Source organism: Arvicola amphibius, chromosome 3 (assembly GCF_903992535.2).
Source record: "Arvicola amphibius chromosome 3, mArvAmp1.2, whole genome shotgun sequence".
NCBI classification, from domain to species: Eukaryota; Metazoa; Chordata; class Mammalia; order Rodentia; family Cricetidae; genus Arvicola; species Arvicola amphibius.
In genome coordinates, this window is record NC_052049.1 from 166,345,468 (window position 1) to 166,363,086 (window position 17,619).

The window sequence follows — 17,619 nt, forward strand, 5'->3', positions numbered from 1 at the left end:
ACATAGACCCAGAGATAGCTCGCACCTCTGATGCCCGCATACTCCTAGAGCAAGAGGAGGTGAGAGAGGCAGATCTTTGGAAGCTTCCAGGCTAAAGCCTGGAGTAGACAGAGGAAAGCAAGACACTTGCTTCAAATAAGGTGGAAGGGAAGGACCCTCACTTGATGCTGTCCTCTGGCCTTTACACACTAGTGACATACACACATGCACATATAGAAGGGAAAGAAAGCACATAATTGCTAGAATAGCTTGAAAAAACACTTAAGCAGTTTGAGAATGAGTTTTTTATTGGTGGAAATTAGGCCAACAATAAATTCATTAATGTTGAACTCTCACTACCATTAAGAAATACTGGAGCATCTACTATCTACCATCTCTTTGTCTGTCTATCTGTATCTATCTACCTTTCTATCTGTCTATCTGTCTATCTATCTATCTATCTATCTATCTATCTATCTATCTTCATCATCATCATCATCTATTTATCTACCTGTTTGTCATCTCTCTGATTGGTAGAAACATTTCAGAACTGCAGAGGCTATCAAAGAATGGAGATCTATAAAGTCAAAATCCTCAAATGAAGGAAAGTTGGGGGCACAAACATTTTTGGCACTATTATTTCTCAAAAAGATAACAGAGCCTATGCCCCACCAAAATGAGGAATAGAGAATGAGGGATTCAAACAGCTTTGTGACAGAAGGAGGCCCCTGGATGACAGACACAGGAGGTCCTGGCAGGGCAGTGAAGGAGTGGGGACAGCAGTCTAGACTGGAAGAGGTTGGAGGTCTTAGTGGTTTTTATAGAAGAGGATGAAACCAGTGTCTGGGATGCCTGACGGTATCAAGACAAGTTTTAGACCACTGGTTGGGACCCCAAATTAGTGCAATTAGACCTAACAGACAGCTAAGGAAATAAGAAAACAAGAACTCATAAAGGCAAAAATGCAGGGAAAATGACTCTTTATATATACTATGAAATAAATTCTTGGTTTATCAGTCAAGGAAATTAGGCAATCCTATAATGCCATCGCTTGAGATCTAACCGAGTAAAGCAGTGTGTAAAGGTTTGAGAACAGAGGACAGGGAACGGTGTAACGAGTAGTGAACCTTCCATTTTCAGAGAAGAAAAATGACAAGTCACGTCTGGAGTTGAAAAAGTTGAGAGTCGCAATAAAGCACATCCTCCAGAGAAATGAAGATTTCAAAGGTACCTTAGAAGGCTAACACAGATGCGTGGTCTTGAAGGAGGCGCATGAGGCTATTTATGCTTGCTTGCTTTTTACAATGACTTAATGGAAAAATTGTTTCTCTAATTATATAAATTTTTAAATAAACATTTAAAAGGAAAGCACGGAGGTGAAAAGATGGCTCAGTGTTAAGAGTATGGAATATTCTTGCAGAGGGCCTGAGTTTATAGTCAGCACCCACATCTGGTGGCTCACAACCACCAATAACTCCAGCTCCTGGGATCTGACACCTTCTGGCCTCTGTGGGCACGTGCACACAAGAAGACACACATAAATAAATTTAAGAAAAAAACTTAAAAAAAACTCCAAGCCTATAACTAAGCCACTAGAGGCCAGGCAGTGGTGTCACACAGCTTTGAACCCAGGATTTGGGAGACAGAGACAGATAGATCTCTGTGAGTTCAAGGCTACTCTAGGTTACACAAGATCAATTCAGAAACAGATCCATGCCTTTAATCCCAGCTCATGCCTTTAATGCTTTAACCTCTAATCCCAGCACTAGAGAGGAATATAAGGTGGATATAAGGCGGGATGAGACAGGAACTCTTTTTTTTTTTTTTTGGTTTATTTGAGACAGAGGGTTTCTCTCTGTAGCTTTGTAGACCAGGCTGGCCTCGAACTCACAGAGATCCGCCTGCCTCTGCCTCCTGAGTATTGGGATTAAAGGCGTGCGCCACCACTGTCCTGTGAGACAGAAACTCTTTCAGTATGAGGCTTTCTTAGAGGTAAGAACTCTCTAGTGGCTTAGCTGCTTTGTTTTTCTGGTCTTCAGGTTGAACCCCAATATCTTTCTCTGGGTTTTTATTATTTGTACTACAGGAAAGTTAACAGCTTTTTAATCCCACTGGATATGTGTGTATACTATATACTGAACATATACCATGTAAAGTAAAAGGCAAATGTGATATATAATTGTCGAACTGTCTACACTCCACACTTGGGTCACACACACAGCTTATTCTACTCATCTTTTTTTTCTTTTCTTTCCTAACAACAAAACTCAAGCGGACATCTGCCACCAAGGACTGATTACTGCATTCTTGTTTGGTGGCTGCAGTGTCTCCTATAGAGACTCGCTGTCCTTTACTGATCAGAGATATACCAATAGATTTATGCCCTCTTCAATTTTTTTGCCTCTTACATAATTATTTCACTTATTTACATAATAAGCACGTACCTCTGGAAGTTAAACTTTCATACATAAAATTGCTGAGCTGAGCCTGCCAAACTTCCCTCTGATGAATTTGTATTGATTTTCTACCTCACTTGACAGTTGTGAAAATGTTTGTTTTTCAACTACTCGGTACATTTAAAAAGACTGATATAACAGATAAAGCAAAGTATCTTGCTTTTATTTCAACGCACGGTTTTATAATTACATGGAAGCTTGTACTATCACAGACTTCTTCTGGTTGTTTATTATTACTTTTATGATTTTTCACAGTTTATGTCTAAAAATATGATCCAAGTAATCTATCTAATGTAATAAATAAGGTATAATTGAGGTTTACTCTGTTCCAAATGGCGAACCAGTTTCCATAACATCATTTGTTGACAGTACTATCACTTTTAAACTAACGCACGAGGCCACATTTTGTAAATTAATTCCACGTGTGTGCCAGGATCTGTCTCTGGAGTGTCTTTTGCAGTGATGTTTTTCCACATGATAGTATACATAGCTTCAATTACAGTGAATTGTAGGCTCATTATTTGGCACAAAAAAACTAATTTTCTTTATTTCAAAAACTTCTAGTTATCTCTCTTTTACACTGTATTTCTCTGCTGTGAGTCCCCGTCTTTTTTTTTTTGTATTTGATTCCAGAATGTTCATAATTGTTGGTTTGAGCAACTTTCAGAACCCTCGTCAGACGATTTTAAAATCTGTGCCAGCTCACAACTGATGTTCATCGATTGCCTGCCCCATGCATGCTGTGTTTGTGTTCTTCAGAGGCTGTGGGATTCTCATTGTACCCTGCACGTTCTGGGTATTATGCCCAGACGCTCTCTGTGTTGTTAGGACCTGCAACAATGTGGAGACTTCTATTTCACAGTCTGTATTAGTTACTTTTCTGTTGCTCTGATAAAAGAACAACTTAAAGAAGCCCTTCAACTTAAAGAACTCTTCTCTTAAAGAACTTAAAGGCTCCAGAGGATAAGAGGCCATAATGGCAGGGGAACCAGACAGCAAGCTGTAAACAGAGGCGGAGCTTTACTTCCCGACTGCATGGTTCCAAATAATCTCACAGAAGTTTAATATTAATTACAAACTGTTTGGCCTGTTGCTCAGGCTTATTATTAACTATCTCTTACTTTTAAATGAACTCGTTTCTATTAATCTATATTTTACCATGAGGCTTGTGGCTTTTACCTTTTTTCTCTATGTCCTGGCTGGGCAGCTGGCTAGCATCTCCCCAACTCCGCCCTTCTTCTTTCTTTATTTTCAGTTTGACTTTCCTACTGCCTTGCTGTATGCCAAAGCAGCTTCTTTATTAACCTATGGGAACAAAACATATTGACAGCATACAGAAGGGTTATCCCAAACCTGCAAGCTGCAGATGTGGTAGCAGCATTAGGTAGTTTGTTTCTTCAATAGCAAGAACAACCAATCAGAAAGAGAGCAAAGAGGAAGTGGAGAGAGCCAATAAACACTTAAAGCCCACCCCCCACCCCAGTGAAGTAATTCCTCCAACAATGCTTTTCCTCCCAAAGACTCCACAAGCTCCTTTCCACAAGCTCCCCAGACAGAGCCACCACAAGAGGAACAAGTGTTCAAATACCTGAGCCTATAGGAGAAATTCTTATTCAAATTGCCAATTGCCATGTAGTCTATTAATTTAGACAGCTTTAGGTTAGAGCTATCACACTGCTGTTGCTAGGCTCTGGTTCTAGCATCAGTTCAGATGTCAATGGTTGTCACGTGGTATCTACAATACCCTCACCTTAACTCAATAGCTGTTGGTCTTTCATCTGACCAGACTCATGTTGTTCGGCGGTTCCTTGAGCCTATGGGATACAAACTAGGACCAGATCCTTCCATGTTCAGTTTAGAGGTGAACACAGTTCATCAGAGATCTGTGGCTTCACCTTCCCAAGTTCCTCTCTCTCCAGGCTCTCCCCAGTACTTTCTGTTTCCCTAGGGTTCCTTTCTTAAGTCTTCTGACCAGAAAATGCCCACTGAAACATGTTGGCTAGCCACTGAAAGACAGAAGCGGGAAAAAAGACAAGTAACCATGCTTGAATCTCTTCTTGGAATAGTAGCTTTCTTAGGTGGAAAGAAGTCTTCCAGTTTTGACTCTTGCAAGCTCCCATAGCTATCATGGTTGTTACTGTCCCAGGATTACCTTGGGGCTGGCATGCAGTTAAATGGAAGCAGGAAAATAAGGGATTTGTGCAGTGTCTCTGAACACTAGGGAAGGGCTTTTCTTTTCTCAAGTGAGATTTAGAAGGATTTTTCTGAAGCTTTTTGTCTGTATCCCCCAGTGCTCACTTTTGGGTTTCTGCCTATATTAAAATAAGAGGGAGCTAAAGCAGATGAGAACACACACACACACACACGCACACACACACAGTAAACCCAGCGCTCCTTTGAAGGTGCTTAGAATTCCATCATTCTTCTCCAATCTACCTTGCACTATTTCCTTCTTAAAATCCTAGGGCTTTGTAAACATTTGTAAAGCCTGTCTGAGTTTTTATACAGTTGCAGACACTGGGAAGGAAGGGCGGGCTGCCTGATGCCGTCTTACCCAGAACCCCAAACCCTATTGTTTTACTTTGCATATTTACCTTGTATCATCTTGTTCATCTTTTTTTCTCCTAAGAATTATCAGCATTTTTGAAATTATATAAAATCTAGATGGGATGAAATGTATGGAGCTTAAGAAAATAATGCGATGTTTTATTTGTTTGGTTGGCTTTGTTTGGCTAAGTAGAGCAGGCAGGTCTCAGACTCACAGTCACTTAGTGCTACAATTATGCTTAAATGCCAGCATGCCTGGCTTGTTTTGACTGCATTCACGTAATGACCAAGCTTCTCTAGAAACAGTGTTACCGTCATTCCAAAACATGAATGTACTCCCATCTCTGCAAACTCTAGTCCTGCTTGGAGCTACTGTCCTTCCTCCCTGTCTTGCCAAACCTCCAGTCCTGCTTGGAGTAGCTACTGTCCTTCCTCCTCACAGAATTGCCTCATCTGCTCCAACATGACCTGCACATAGTATCACATACTATACCGCTCTCCCCTTTGATATGATTTCTTTCATGTCTGACCTGTTGTCAATATCATTTAAAACAGACTTTGTTTCAGGCATATTTTTTGACTGTCAGTGTTCTATTTGGATATTTTTAGAATTCCCATAGCTTTTCTGAAAGCTTCCATTTCTTCTTCCATTATATAATATCTTATAAATTTGTTACCATTTTTATTACTACCCCAACATACAGTTTACTCATAAATCTGTTTCCATTACCTACTTTTTCTTACAAAGATTTTTCTCTGTCTCTGTCTCTCTCTTTTCTCTTTTAGGATTTACTCTTTGTTTTTCTGCTGGGGGAAGCCCATCACACATATGAATTTTTGATAAATTCCCTAGGGATGCTGGACTGGGGATGACAGAGACCTGCTGATTTAAAACTTGTCTTCAAGAGACCAAGTACAGGCCCATCTACCAGTCTTTCAGCAGACTTCCTGCAAATGTGGTCTGTGTTTCTTGTCTTTCCCAGGTCAAGACTGCATCGCCTCGCACCTCAGACTTCCTGCACACCTCAGCTTCTCAAACAAGGGAGTCAGTTCTCAAGAGCAGAGTGAGTCGCCTCTCAGAAGGGAAACTGCCTGACATCTTCACTGGCCCGCATGCATTTTCCCTCACTGATGTCCACTAAGAGCTTTGGCAGCAATTTTCCATGGCTTTGCCTCAGTCTGTTTCTTTTAACAACTTTCATATTATTTGAAAGGTTTGTACGCGTTCCAGAAATTCTGAATTTCATTTTCAGCTGGTTACATAAATGACATGGAGATAGAAACATAGTCTTAGTACCAAGAAACAAAGTCACTATACCCACTTTAAGTCCAATGTATTTTATATTTGGATATATCAATCATTTGTCTCTCGTCTCTCTTAATATGTCAGTCAATATATGTTAAGTATATATATATTTCTACAAATCTTAGTAACATAAAATAGCAGATTCTTTCCCACTTACTTTGTATGTGTGTTGCAGCTTTGTGGAACTAGTTAAATGTAGCAGATACATTGTAAATACTGCTGCCCACCAAGCCAGGTACAAAATTAGAGACAGCAAGGTACAGCAGGATTCTTACAATGTTCACATCTCTCTCAGGGAAGCAAATCTTTTAACTTCAAGTGGGCAAGGAAATACAATCCTATCATAGTCCCAGCAAGAACATCCCTGATAGCTCTCACACAGAGTCCCCTATGGTAGATCCTGAGCCATAGACTGAGTGTATCTCCAGATCTAGCTTACTGTAGGTGCTGGTGGCTTTTTTTTTTTTTTTTTTTTTTTTAAATCAACTTGACACAAGCTAAGGTCATCTGGGAAGAAGAGGGAACCTCAGCTAAGAAAATGTCTCCAGCAGCTTGGCCTGCAGGCAAATCTGTGAAGGCATTTCTTGATTAATTATTGATGTAGGAAGGTCCAGCCCACTGGGGGTGGTGCCACCCCTGTGATGGTGGTCCTGAGTGACATAAGAAAGCAGGCTGATCAAACCACGAGAAGCAACCCAACCAGCATTGTTTCTCCGTGGCCTGTGCTTCAGTGCCCGTCTCCAGGTTCCTGTCTCCATCTCATGTCCCGCCTTCCCTCATGACGGACTATAAACCGTAAATAAATAAACCGTTTCCTCCCCAAGTTGCTTTCGGTCATGGCGTTTTATCACAGCGATAGAAAACAAAGCAGAACAGAGGCGGTGTGTACTCTGAAGTTGCACTACTCCATCACTGCGGGATTTAAGGACCTCAGGAGGCTGCACGTGTTTCCACGGTTCTGCTCTCCCTCCGCTCCCAGACTCACGGTTACGGAGCATTATTGTCTGCACCTGCAGGTCAACGGCAGAGAACACGCACCCACGTCTTCGTGTCTTGTACCTTCTCAGGTAAGCCCTGCTTTTACAACTGAATCAGAGCAGTCGCTTGGCCAGCAGAGCTCCGGGGAACCTGCAAGGCTCTTCTTGGCATCTTACTGCTCCCTGGCAGGCTTAAGAGCCACATCCCAGGCAGCCATCTCCCTCCTGCTGCGTCAGTTCCAGAAAACACAAATTTAAAAGTTTAAAAAGCAGCCAAATTCCAGGCCAGCCAGAGCTACACAGAGAAACACTGTCTCAAAAAGAAGAAAGGAAGGAAGGAAGGAAGGAAGGAAGGAAGGAAGGAAGGAAGGAAGAAAGAAGATAAAAGAAAAGAAAGTAGCTAAATTATAATTTTAGAATTCTTGAAAATGAGTCCCAAGGGAATGTGAGTGGAGTCTTGAGCATCCAGAAGGTCAACTCATCAAGAAATAGTTTGTCTATCATATACATGGTCACCCTCTGGGATAGACTTTCCAGTCCAGAGCAAACCCACGAACCCCTGCAGTCAAGTAAAGTCAGTCCCAGATTCAAAATCTGTTTTCCTCCCAGTTTTACTTCTGATTCTCATGTAACTTCGCTGCATGTGGCTTCTTATGCTTCAAATACGCACTAAACTTAAATATGAGGCCCATAACTCCCATTTCATGTTCTGCACAAAGCCCCTAATTCAAACGCCAGCTTCCCCCTAAAATCTAGGCTAAGTCCATGTGGAGGCTCTGGTGGACTACGTGAAGGGGTGAAAAGCAGAACAATAAAGCTGTCTACATGTCTTTTCACTTGAGGCCATTTCAGGAGCAAAAAATTAATCCTAACCTTGGGTGAACGCCACTGCAGCCGCACTGAAGGAGAGCTTTGTCGCCCAGACACTTGGGTGGCAGGAAGACTACTAAAAGAAGAGAAGATGAGGGCTGCACTTCAGTAACTGAGAGTGCTTTGCTTAAAGAGCAAAACAGCTCCTGTATGCAGCTGTATGCAGACCTGGAGAGTCTCCTGAAGAACATGGGTCCTCGGGACTCTCGGCAATTCTGGGAATATTTTCTGCAGTTTTCTGAGGTGTCTCTGTCATACACTGTGACATCTCGGCTGTTGGACTTGTTTAGAGGCAAAAGAACAAGGCTGAGTACCGCTGGATCTTTTCCAGTCACTCTGGACAGGCTCACAATGACCACTGTGGCATACACAGAACAGTTCTTCCAGCCAGGCTCTCAGTGACTGAGAAACAATTACAGTTCCATGGTATTTTAAAACTCATTGTTGAGACCACTGGCTTCCTTAGTTTGTATTTTTTTTTTCTGGTAGAATAGCCAGAGAAGACTTTAGGTAGGAGGAAACTTTTTTCAGCTTTATAATTTTTTTGTTTTCATTTGCTTTGTTTTAGAGACAGGGTCTTACTATGTAGCTCTGACTGTCCTGAAACTGACTATGCAGACCAGGCTAGCATCGAACCCACAGAGATCTGCCTGCCTCTGTTTCTCAAGTGCTAGGATCAAAGGCAGGCACCACAGCCTTAGGATTTCATTAGCCAGTATAACAAGACAGTCCTAGGCACAGGCTTTGAAACCAGAATGCCTGGGCTCAAATTCTTCTGCTCTGTACCTTGGAGAAATATATTAAATTCTCTGTGTTACTGATTTCTGTAAAACATGCCTGATAATCCTGTCCATTTCACAAGATTATTATAATTATGTTCATATATATATTCCTTAAAATAGTGTCCAATGGTGTTTAATGCAGCTTAACCATTATTATTGCTATTATTTATACTGTGTAGGACACGACACAGGCAAATGACATATACTCAGTTTGTTTCCCATCACAGCTTCTTTTTTATTTAATTCTCAAAATAGCACTAAAACATACTGTTCATGTGTTCATGTTTCCTGATTTTTCTGTTTCATTGGCATTCAGTGCATTCTTACTGAAGATCTACTACATGCCAGCCACTGCTCTGTGCTAAGAACATCAGCAAGCGTATAGGTGCACCAGTTTGTTGGTTAGTTTGAGTGACTAGCTTTTGTAAATGTTTCACTAAGTTGCCATTCCTTAAATTATGCATGATTAAAAAAGTTACAAATATCTGCGTTTTGATACAGTATATGCCTGAGATGCTATGACTACAACCCATACCTTTTTTATAATCAGTTCATTCCAACCTTCTGCACTCTATACAGAGCAGCTATCGATTGGCTCTCCGAGTCCTCTAGAACTGTAGAATGCAACCACGCAATGTATGCTCTGTTCTACCTGGTTTTCATACAGAATGAAAACACATGTCTATTCAAGTGAATTTTCTTGGCTTTATCTCCAACAGCTAAAACAAACTAGTTGCTCATCAATGAATAGGCAAATTATGGTATAAGCATACAACGAATACTATTCAGCAATGAAAAATGGATACCTAAAACATAGGAAAAAATCTCAGAATAATTATGACGAGTGAACGATAATAGATAAAAATAATACTCAGACTAAGAGAGAATGGAAAGTTTCACTGCAGACTTCTGAGCCCATTTGTATGAAATTCTATGTGTGCAATATGAAAACTGCACTTACAGAAATCAGGTCATCAGTTGACCAAGTGATAGGGAGAAATGGAAGGAGAGATTACAGAAGGGAATAAGGAAGATTCCAGGGTGGTGGGATGGCCACTGCCTTCCTTGTGATAATAGCTTTGTAAGTATACAAATAATGTTGAAAATAAATAGTGCAAATAAGTACATGTGCTTTATTGTCTATGCTAAGTCAGATGGCATTTCAAAATCAAAAATTAGTCGTGCACGCCAATACATAGAAATCAGAGCTGTAACTTACAGGGCCAGAATGAGGAGGAGGTTTGTTAGTGGAACGGAACAGGGGAAGCGAAAGATGATGGAAACGTTGCCTATTATGTCTGAGGAAACAGCTGCACAAGCATCTACATCTGCTTTGTGGCCGTGGCAATGGCGGTGAGGCCATGTATATTTGCGTGACGACTGTGGCAGTGGCCGCATGACTGATTGTCCATATCTGTATCATGTGACAATGAGTGCATAATTGTCCACAGTTGTCAGAATTCTTGCTGCACTGTCCACTTATAGTGGGTGATCTTTTTAAGCTTGTAGGTTATATTCCCAAAAAGACTTTTTAAAAAAAATTCTCAAAAAAACCATGGGGTACTAATAGAGGTACTGTATATGCAGAAATGAATTAAAGAGTCAATGGGTATAAACTCAGTGAAGGAGATAGAAATAAAGCAATCGGGGCTACACTAAAAAATTGTTTTGTGTGCATACACACAGGATCTATTTCCACTTACGAGTTCAAGGAAGGTTTATCTAAGAAAGAGAGACTGGGGCTGACACCTGAGTGACATGAAGGGACAGAAGCTATGAACAAGGCAGAACTTTAGCACCTAGGAAACAGCTGGCATAAGCAGGTGGGGAGAAGGCCATGGGTCTAGAGCAGGTGGCAAGGGAAGAAAGCTCTGCTGTGCTCTCTCTACCAACTTCATATCATCTTAAGCAGAGCCTTGCCCATGCTAGGAGAATGCCTGACTGCAGAGCCACACACCCAGCCTATTATGTTAATTCTGACACTGTCTTTATAAGGTAAAATGGGAGTGGTTTCACTCAATGGTCATACCTTTGGACTTTTCTAGGACTCGAATGAGTCTATCGGGGATGCCTTAATATTTGTTAATACATTTGCTTGTCATGTAACTCATACTATGAATGCACTCTCTGCGCTCCTGGAAACCCATTGTATTCTTTTATATGCACAAGTGAACATTACATGTGGTGTGTGTGTGTGTGTGTGTGTGTGTGTGTGTGTGTGTGTGTGGCAGCAGCGGTGGTGGTCGAGCTCAGGGCACACTCCTGCCTCTTTGCTTTTTCTTAAATCATACTCATGCTCCCTCCCTTTCCTAGTAGGAGGTCCTTTGACTTTATGGGTTTGATGCTCCCTACACTCTGAATTCTGGAGCTCTTACTCTCGACTATCTGACAGGCAGAGTGCCATTTAAAAAGAAAAGTGGAGGCTACTTGTTAAAGGTTTCCTCCGATAAACTAGTTCCTAGAAGAAAAAACATTACCCACCTTTAGAAGCACAGCAGGTACCCCTGGATGCCAGACCCCAGTGACATGACACGGTGGCGCTAAGAGGACAGACACTGAGGTCAGACTCTCAGGGTTCAGCTCTCAGTTAAATACTCAGGACTTGCAGCATTTTATTTAACCCATCTTGTTCTGTGTTTCCTTTTCTGTAAAATCTGGATGTTAACCAAACCTGCTTCACAGGTCATAGTCAGGAACCAAAAGAAATAATATCTGTGAAACACTCGGAACAGCGCCTGCTGCGTTTTCACAGAACGCTTGGAGTTTAGGCCGCGGTTGTTTTAAGAATTTGCAATACCCCAGATGCTGACCCTAGAGGTGTGAGGGTCTGTCCATAGTGATGTGCTCTGGGGCCCAGAGACAAGGGCTGGGCAGGCTTGGTTAGATGTCAGCATGAGCTACAACTGCCCAGAATCAGCTCTGCACAGGAGGGATGTCTCTGAGCAGTATTGACCGGGCCCTCATGAGTTGCCCATCTTTTTGTTTGACATTCGGCTAAAATCACGGCAGAAATGAAATGGAGTTGAGGGCTTTGTCAATCCTTACTTCTCTCTTACTGCATTATACTAGCATCTCGGGACTAGGGCCATAGAAGGACAGTTTTTATAAGATCAGTAAATAACCTTCACGGAGATGAGGGATCAGTACACAAGGGATAGTGCATCGTTAATTATTCTCCATCTCAGTAGGAGACAGGAAAGTAGGGCTCAGTGTTCCACAAGCAAGAGAGAAGCTGGCTAATGGGACCACTTCCTGACAAAGCATTATGAAATTCTGGAATGTATCACTAAGTGAGGTGGAGAATTTTCTTACTAGAAACACAAAAGTAGCAAAGGTAGTTGTCTGTCTGGGATGACCGACTCAGTCCTGCTTGGTGGCAAGAAACAAAGAAAGGTTCCCAGCAACCATGGAGGATGTGTTGTGGAGAGCGGTACCCAAAAGGCGATTCCTGTTCCCTGCTGGAAGTCCTGGTGCTGAAGCTGCAGAGACTCAGTTGTCAGGGGGCTCAGTGGATGGAGTCAAATACCCAGGGCACAGAGGTACAGGGATGATCAAGACTAGGGAAGACAAGTAACTGTACAGGGGTTCCCTTGCCAGATATGGGAAAGCTGAGGTGTGCATAAGGCTGAGAGTTGGGGCAGGAGCTGACTTCTTCGGCATCTTCAAGCGAATGGGTCCATTGGAAATGGTAGAAGAAATGATCCTGAACTGACGCTTCCACTCACCTGTTCTAGCGAGCGGCCTAAGGACATCATCACACGCACTGGCCTCCAGCACTTGTAAGAATTTAGTAAATCAAGAGAGGATAATGAAAGAAAGTCTGCTAGGAACAATTTCCTTGACTCCAAGAACAAACAGCCCACTGATGGGGCACACAATGATCAGAAAGATGAAGGAGTCCCTCCCTGTCTAAGTGACGGCATCTGATTATTTTTCTCCTCCATACATAAGTTCCCGCCTCCTTAGCAGGATTTTATTGCATTTACCTATTCCCGTGTGTTTTGGGGTACCCCTGCACATGTGCACTCGTGTGAAGGTCAGAAGACAGTTTCTGGGAGTTGGTTTCCTTATACAGTCTCCAGAATTGAAGTCAGGCGACCAGGCTTGTCAGCAAGCTGCCTTTACCCATGAAACCATCTTATGTGGGCAGCTCTGGCTTCTGTAAGGAAACGAGATGGCTTCTGACGTGCCGATTACAGAGCATAAGAGTACAACAAATAGTAACAGACTACGTTGCAGTTGGGTTGTTGTTCTGTGGCCTCACACGTGAGGCCCCTAGAATCCTTATTCTCACCCTCTTCAGCGGTCACATCTGCCAGTTCCATCTTTTAATGAAGGAAGTATGACAAGCTGCCTTAATTTGCCATGGGACACAGGATCCATTTTATCAAAACCTCTGAAAAGCAGGGGGAGGGGTTTGGGGCACAACTCCCAGCAGCCCTGAAATACCTGGCTTCCGGAAAACTGACCTCCAAGGAAGGAAGAATAAGGAAGTGGAGGGAAGGGAAGAATGTGGGTCTCCAGGGCCTGGGGCAGTTTACGTGCCAGTTTGGTGACACAGACTGCCGCCTTGGGTTGCTGTGTTTTGCTAACAGTTCATTTTTACAGTTCTGTTTATAATGATTAGAAATACTTCATGCCAATGTCCCTTATGTGCATTGACTGTTACAAATGCCTTATCAAGGATGCTTCTAGAAAACAGAGCAGCCAAAATCCCCACATCATTTCCTGGATTTGTGCAGTGAAAGCAGCTTCCGATTTTGATACTCTATAAGCCACCCAATACCATGGCGGCTCTAGAGTCTAGACAGACACGAATTTATCACACAGACAGTACTCAGAGGATGGTGCACAAGAGCCCATCATTTTCTTTAAAGTGAATTTCAGTGGCCAACATTGTTTCCCACTCCTCTGAGAAGCTGACCACAGCCTGTCCCTCACCCTATCAGTTCCACTTGGTCCCTTCTCACTTTTTCTCTCCTGCAGCCTTTTCAATCCTGCAGTCAATGCAGGAAAAGCCTTTCTTTCTGGTCATTGCAGGTTCTTCCAGCTCCTCACCAACTGTTGTCCTTACTACCTTGAAAAAGAGTGTTTGGGAAAAGCATGAATATCAGAAACATTTCATCCTATGGAGTGTATGTGTGTGCATGTTCATCTGTATGTGTGTGTGTGACTGTGTATGTGCATCTATATGTGTGTGCATCTGTATGTGTGTCTGTGTCTCTGTGTATGTGCCTGTGGGTATCTCTCTATGTGTGTATGTCTGTGTGTGTCTCTCTGTGTGTGTCTGTGAGAGCCTGTGTGTGTATGTGTGTATGTCTGTGTGTGTGCCTGTGTGTGTGCCTGTGTCTGTGTGTATGTGTGTGTGCCTGTGTGTCTGTGTGTGTGTGCCTGTGTCTGTGTGTGTATGTGTGTGTCTGTGTGTGTATGTGGGTATATCTGTGTGTGTGCCTGTGTGTGTCTATGTGTGTGTATGTTGCATGTCTGTGTGTGTCTGTGTGCATCTGTGTGTGTGTCTGTGTGTCTGTCTGTGTGTATGTGTGTATGTGTCTGTGTGTGTCTCTGTGTGTGCCTGTGTGTGTATGTTGCATTTCTGTGTGTGTGCCTGTGTGTGCATGTGTGTATCTCTGTATGTGCCTTGTGTGTGTCTGTGTGTGCCTGTGTGTGTCTGTGTGTATGTATGTGTGTGTCTCTTTGTGTGTCTGTGTGTGTGCATGTGTGTGTCGGTGTGTGTGCCTGTGTGTGTGTCTGTGTGTGTCTCTGTGTGTGCCTGTGTGTGTGTCTGTGTGTATGTATGTGTGTGTGTGTCTTTGTGTGCCTGTGTGTGTGCCTGTGTGTGTGCCTGTGTGTGTGTCTGTGTGTGTGTCTCTGTGTGTGTCTGTGTGTGTGTCTGTGTGTGTGCCTGTGTGCGTGTCTGTGTGTATGTATGTGTGTGTCTCTGTGTGTGCCTGTGCGTGTGTGTCTGTGTGTGTGCCTGTGTGTATGTATGTGTGTGCCTGTGTGTGTGTGTCTGTGTGTGTGCCTGTGTGTATGTATGTGTGTGGTCTGTGTGTGTGCAGGGATGGTGTGAGAAATAGAAGTTCAGCGCCAGCCCAGGCAGCAGTCTGTGGCTTCATATCAGTCACAGATGGGTGACGCAGGCTGTTTTGTTCTCTGTCCAGCTGCTGCTTCCAGTAACATGTGGAACAAATGTCTCCTTTGGACGGTGATGAGGCAGCATGGATGTGTCTGGAGCATCATTGCATCTGGACTCTCAGCTGGTTTTATTTCCTATTGAACCTTTAATGGAAACGCATACACAGCAAGTCAAGGCCTGTCCCTTTTCCCTTTTTTCTTTTTTTTTTTCCTTTTTTTTATTTTTTTTATTTCTTCCAGGAGTGCTGATGATAAGGAAAGCGATGTCTAAATCTTCTTAATGGTGTTTATGCAAGCAGTTTCGCTTAGCTGCAGACTGCATAGCCCCTGCCCAGCTTCCCTCCCCTCCCACCGCCCTGCTAATATTGCTGCTTCATTCCTTTCCCTGTTGGCTATTACTATGGACTACAGCAAATCTAAAACTAAATAATCCCCTTAGTGTCAAGTTTTCGGGGCTGAGCAAATAAATCTAGGGAAATGCATTATCTAGGCGGAGGAGGCTGTTGTGAGGGGAAAAGATGAAAGCTGTTTTATTTTAAGGCAGAGAATAAACTGTCGAATACTTGGGGCTCAATTGTAATTTTAAGTATTGTCGTTCTACCTTACTTAACTATAGTACATGGCCCTTCTTTGATTGCAATTAAAATTTTCCCAAAGCTTCTAAAGTCCCAGATTAATAGAGGTCTAGTGGGCTATGCAAATTCCTTTTGTTCCATGTAGTTCATATAGTCTTTTTTATTTAATACTTTTTATAAAATCTTTACAATAAGTACTGTATTTATGTTACTTTCACCCCTCCCTCTCCCTCCTCCGACGCCTCCCATATTCTTCTCATGCATTCTCAAATTCATAATTCTTCTTTTAAACGTATTATTTTAGGGGTCCATTTAGCGTTGTACATGTGTTTAGGGCTGACTACTTGGGATTGTTTTCCTTCCTCAGCAGACACTGATTTTCTGTAGCTCTTCATTTATGGGTGGGACTCTGTGAAATCTCCCCTCTCCACGTTGGAATGCCAACTGGTATTGTCATTATGTAGGTCTTATTTAGGCAACCATATTGTTGAGCTTTCATGGGTGCAGCATGCCTGTCATGTTTTAAAGACACTGTCTAGCAGCAAACATCAGGGTCCTCTGACTCTTACAATCCTGCCTCCCTGTTCCGCAATTTTCCCCGAGCCTCGGGTGTAAGGATTATATTGCAGATGTATCAATTAGGGCTGGACGACGCAGCTCTACTCATCCCTTGTGTTTTTTTGGGGGGGTCTCTATAATAGTTTTCATCTGCTTCAAAAAAAGTTTTGTGTGTATAAGGATAGGTATTCAGAATACAGTTTAGGGATGGCATTGGCTTAGGAAAACAGCAGCAACGGGTTCTCCTCTCAGGTCTTATGCCCCCTCCAGCCATTGATAATTCGCTAGGCTTATAGTTCTAGACATGAATTCCCTTCTCTTAAGTGGACCTTAAGCCAAATTAGAAAGCTCTTGGTTACCCCACAGATAAAAGTGCTACACCACTAGGGATACAGTGCCAGGTCGATCATTGTTATGGTCCATAAGCTTTTCAGCTGGGTAAGAAAATCAGCTGCATTTTCTCCCTTAACAGCTTTTAACACGTCCTGATACTATGAAAGCTAGTCCTCAGAGACACAAATTCCAGGGCAGTTCTAGTTTGGGTCCCCAAACTCTTGTGTCTGAAGCATTGCTGTCTTCAAGTTCTAGGAGGCAATCAAGGGCAAAGGCAATGGCCTATATTGTTTTAGGAGTCTCTTGGACTTCCCTGACCAATAGCTCAAAGGGTGATTTCTCATGACTGTCACTGGGATTTGCATTAAATAGTCTATGGCATGACTCCTTACAAACTTTATTATACATAGACAGAAATATGGTGAGTGTGTAATACATGTAATATGCATGCATTTTTAAGTAAGCTTAAGAAATAATATTTTCCTGTAGCTTTTTCAAGCATCCTCAGTGTTACTTAGCTCTCCTGCCTCGTTATCTCTCTGTGTCGCCTTCTTTCCCCCTCCCGTTATAGTTCCACCCCCATTTCATTCCCAACTCTACTTTCATACAGTTCAGACTTTCTGTTGACAGAAGGGGCGGTAGGAACTAACAGTAGCTGCTTAGCTTCTTCTCTTTTTTTTTTCACCTTCTTACACATAGGGTGGAGACGGAGCAAGAGCAAGGCCAGCAGCAGACAGAGAAACAGGAAATCCACTCACCTGGGAGAAGTGCTCCTCTCTGTGCTGGTTCCTAGGTGAAGGAGCTTGTCACTCAGAGGAAGCTGTAGCCACCCTGGTCACCCATCTCCAGGTCAGCTGGGCAAGAGCGAGGGTCTGAGAAAGCTGCTGTGCCCTTGGCTCCCACGTGTTTGGGGGCACCTCCTCCTCATACCGGACAGTAAAGAAAACTGCAGCTCCCCGTCAACTGTTAGGAGAAGAAGGGAGCTACGGGATACTGCCCTTTCAGGTTACTTCTGTTGTCAGTCAGTACACGCTGGATTCAAATATCTCCAGCATATGGTGGGTTTGTTGACCTGCAGTCTCATCATAAGCTGAGAGGCAT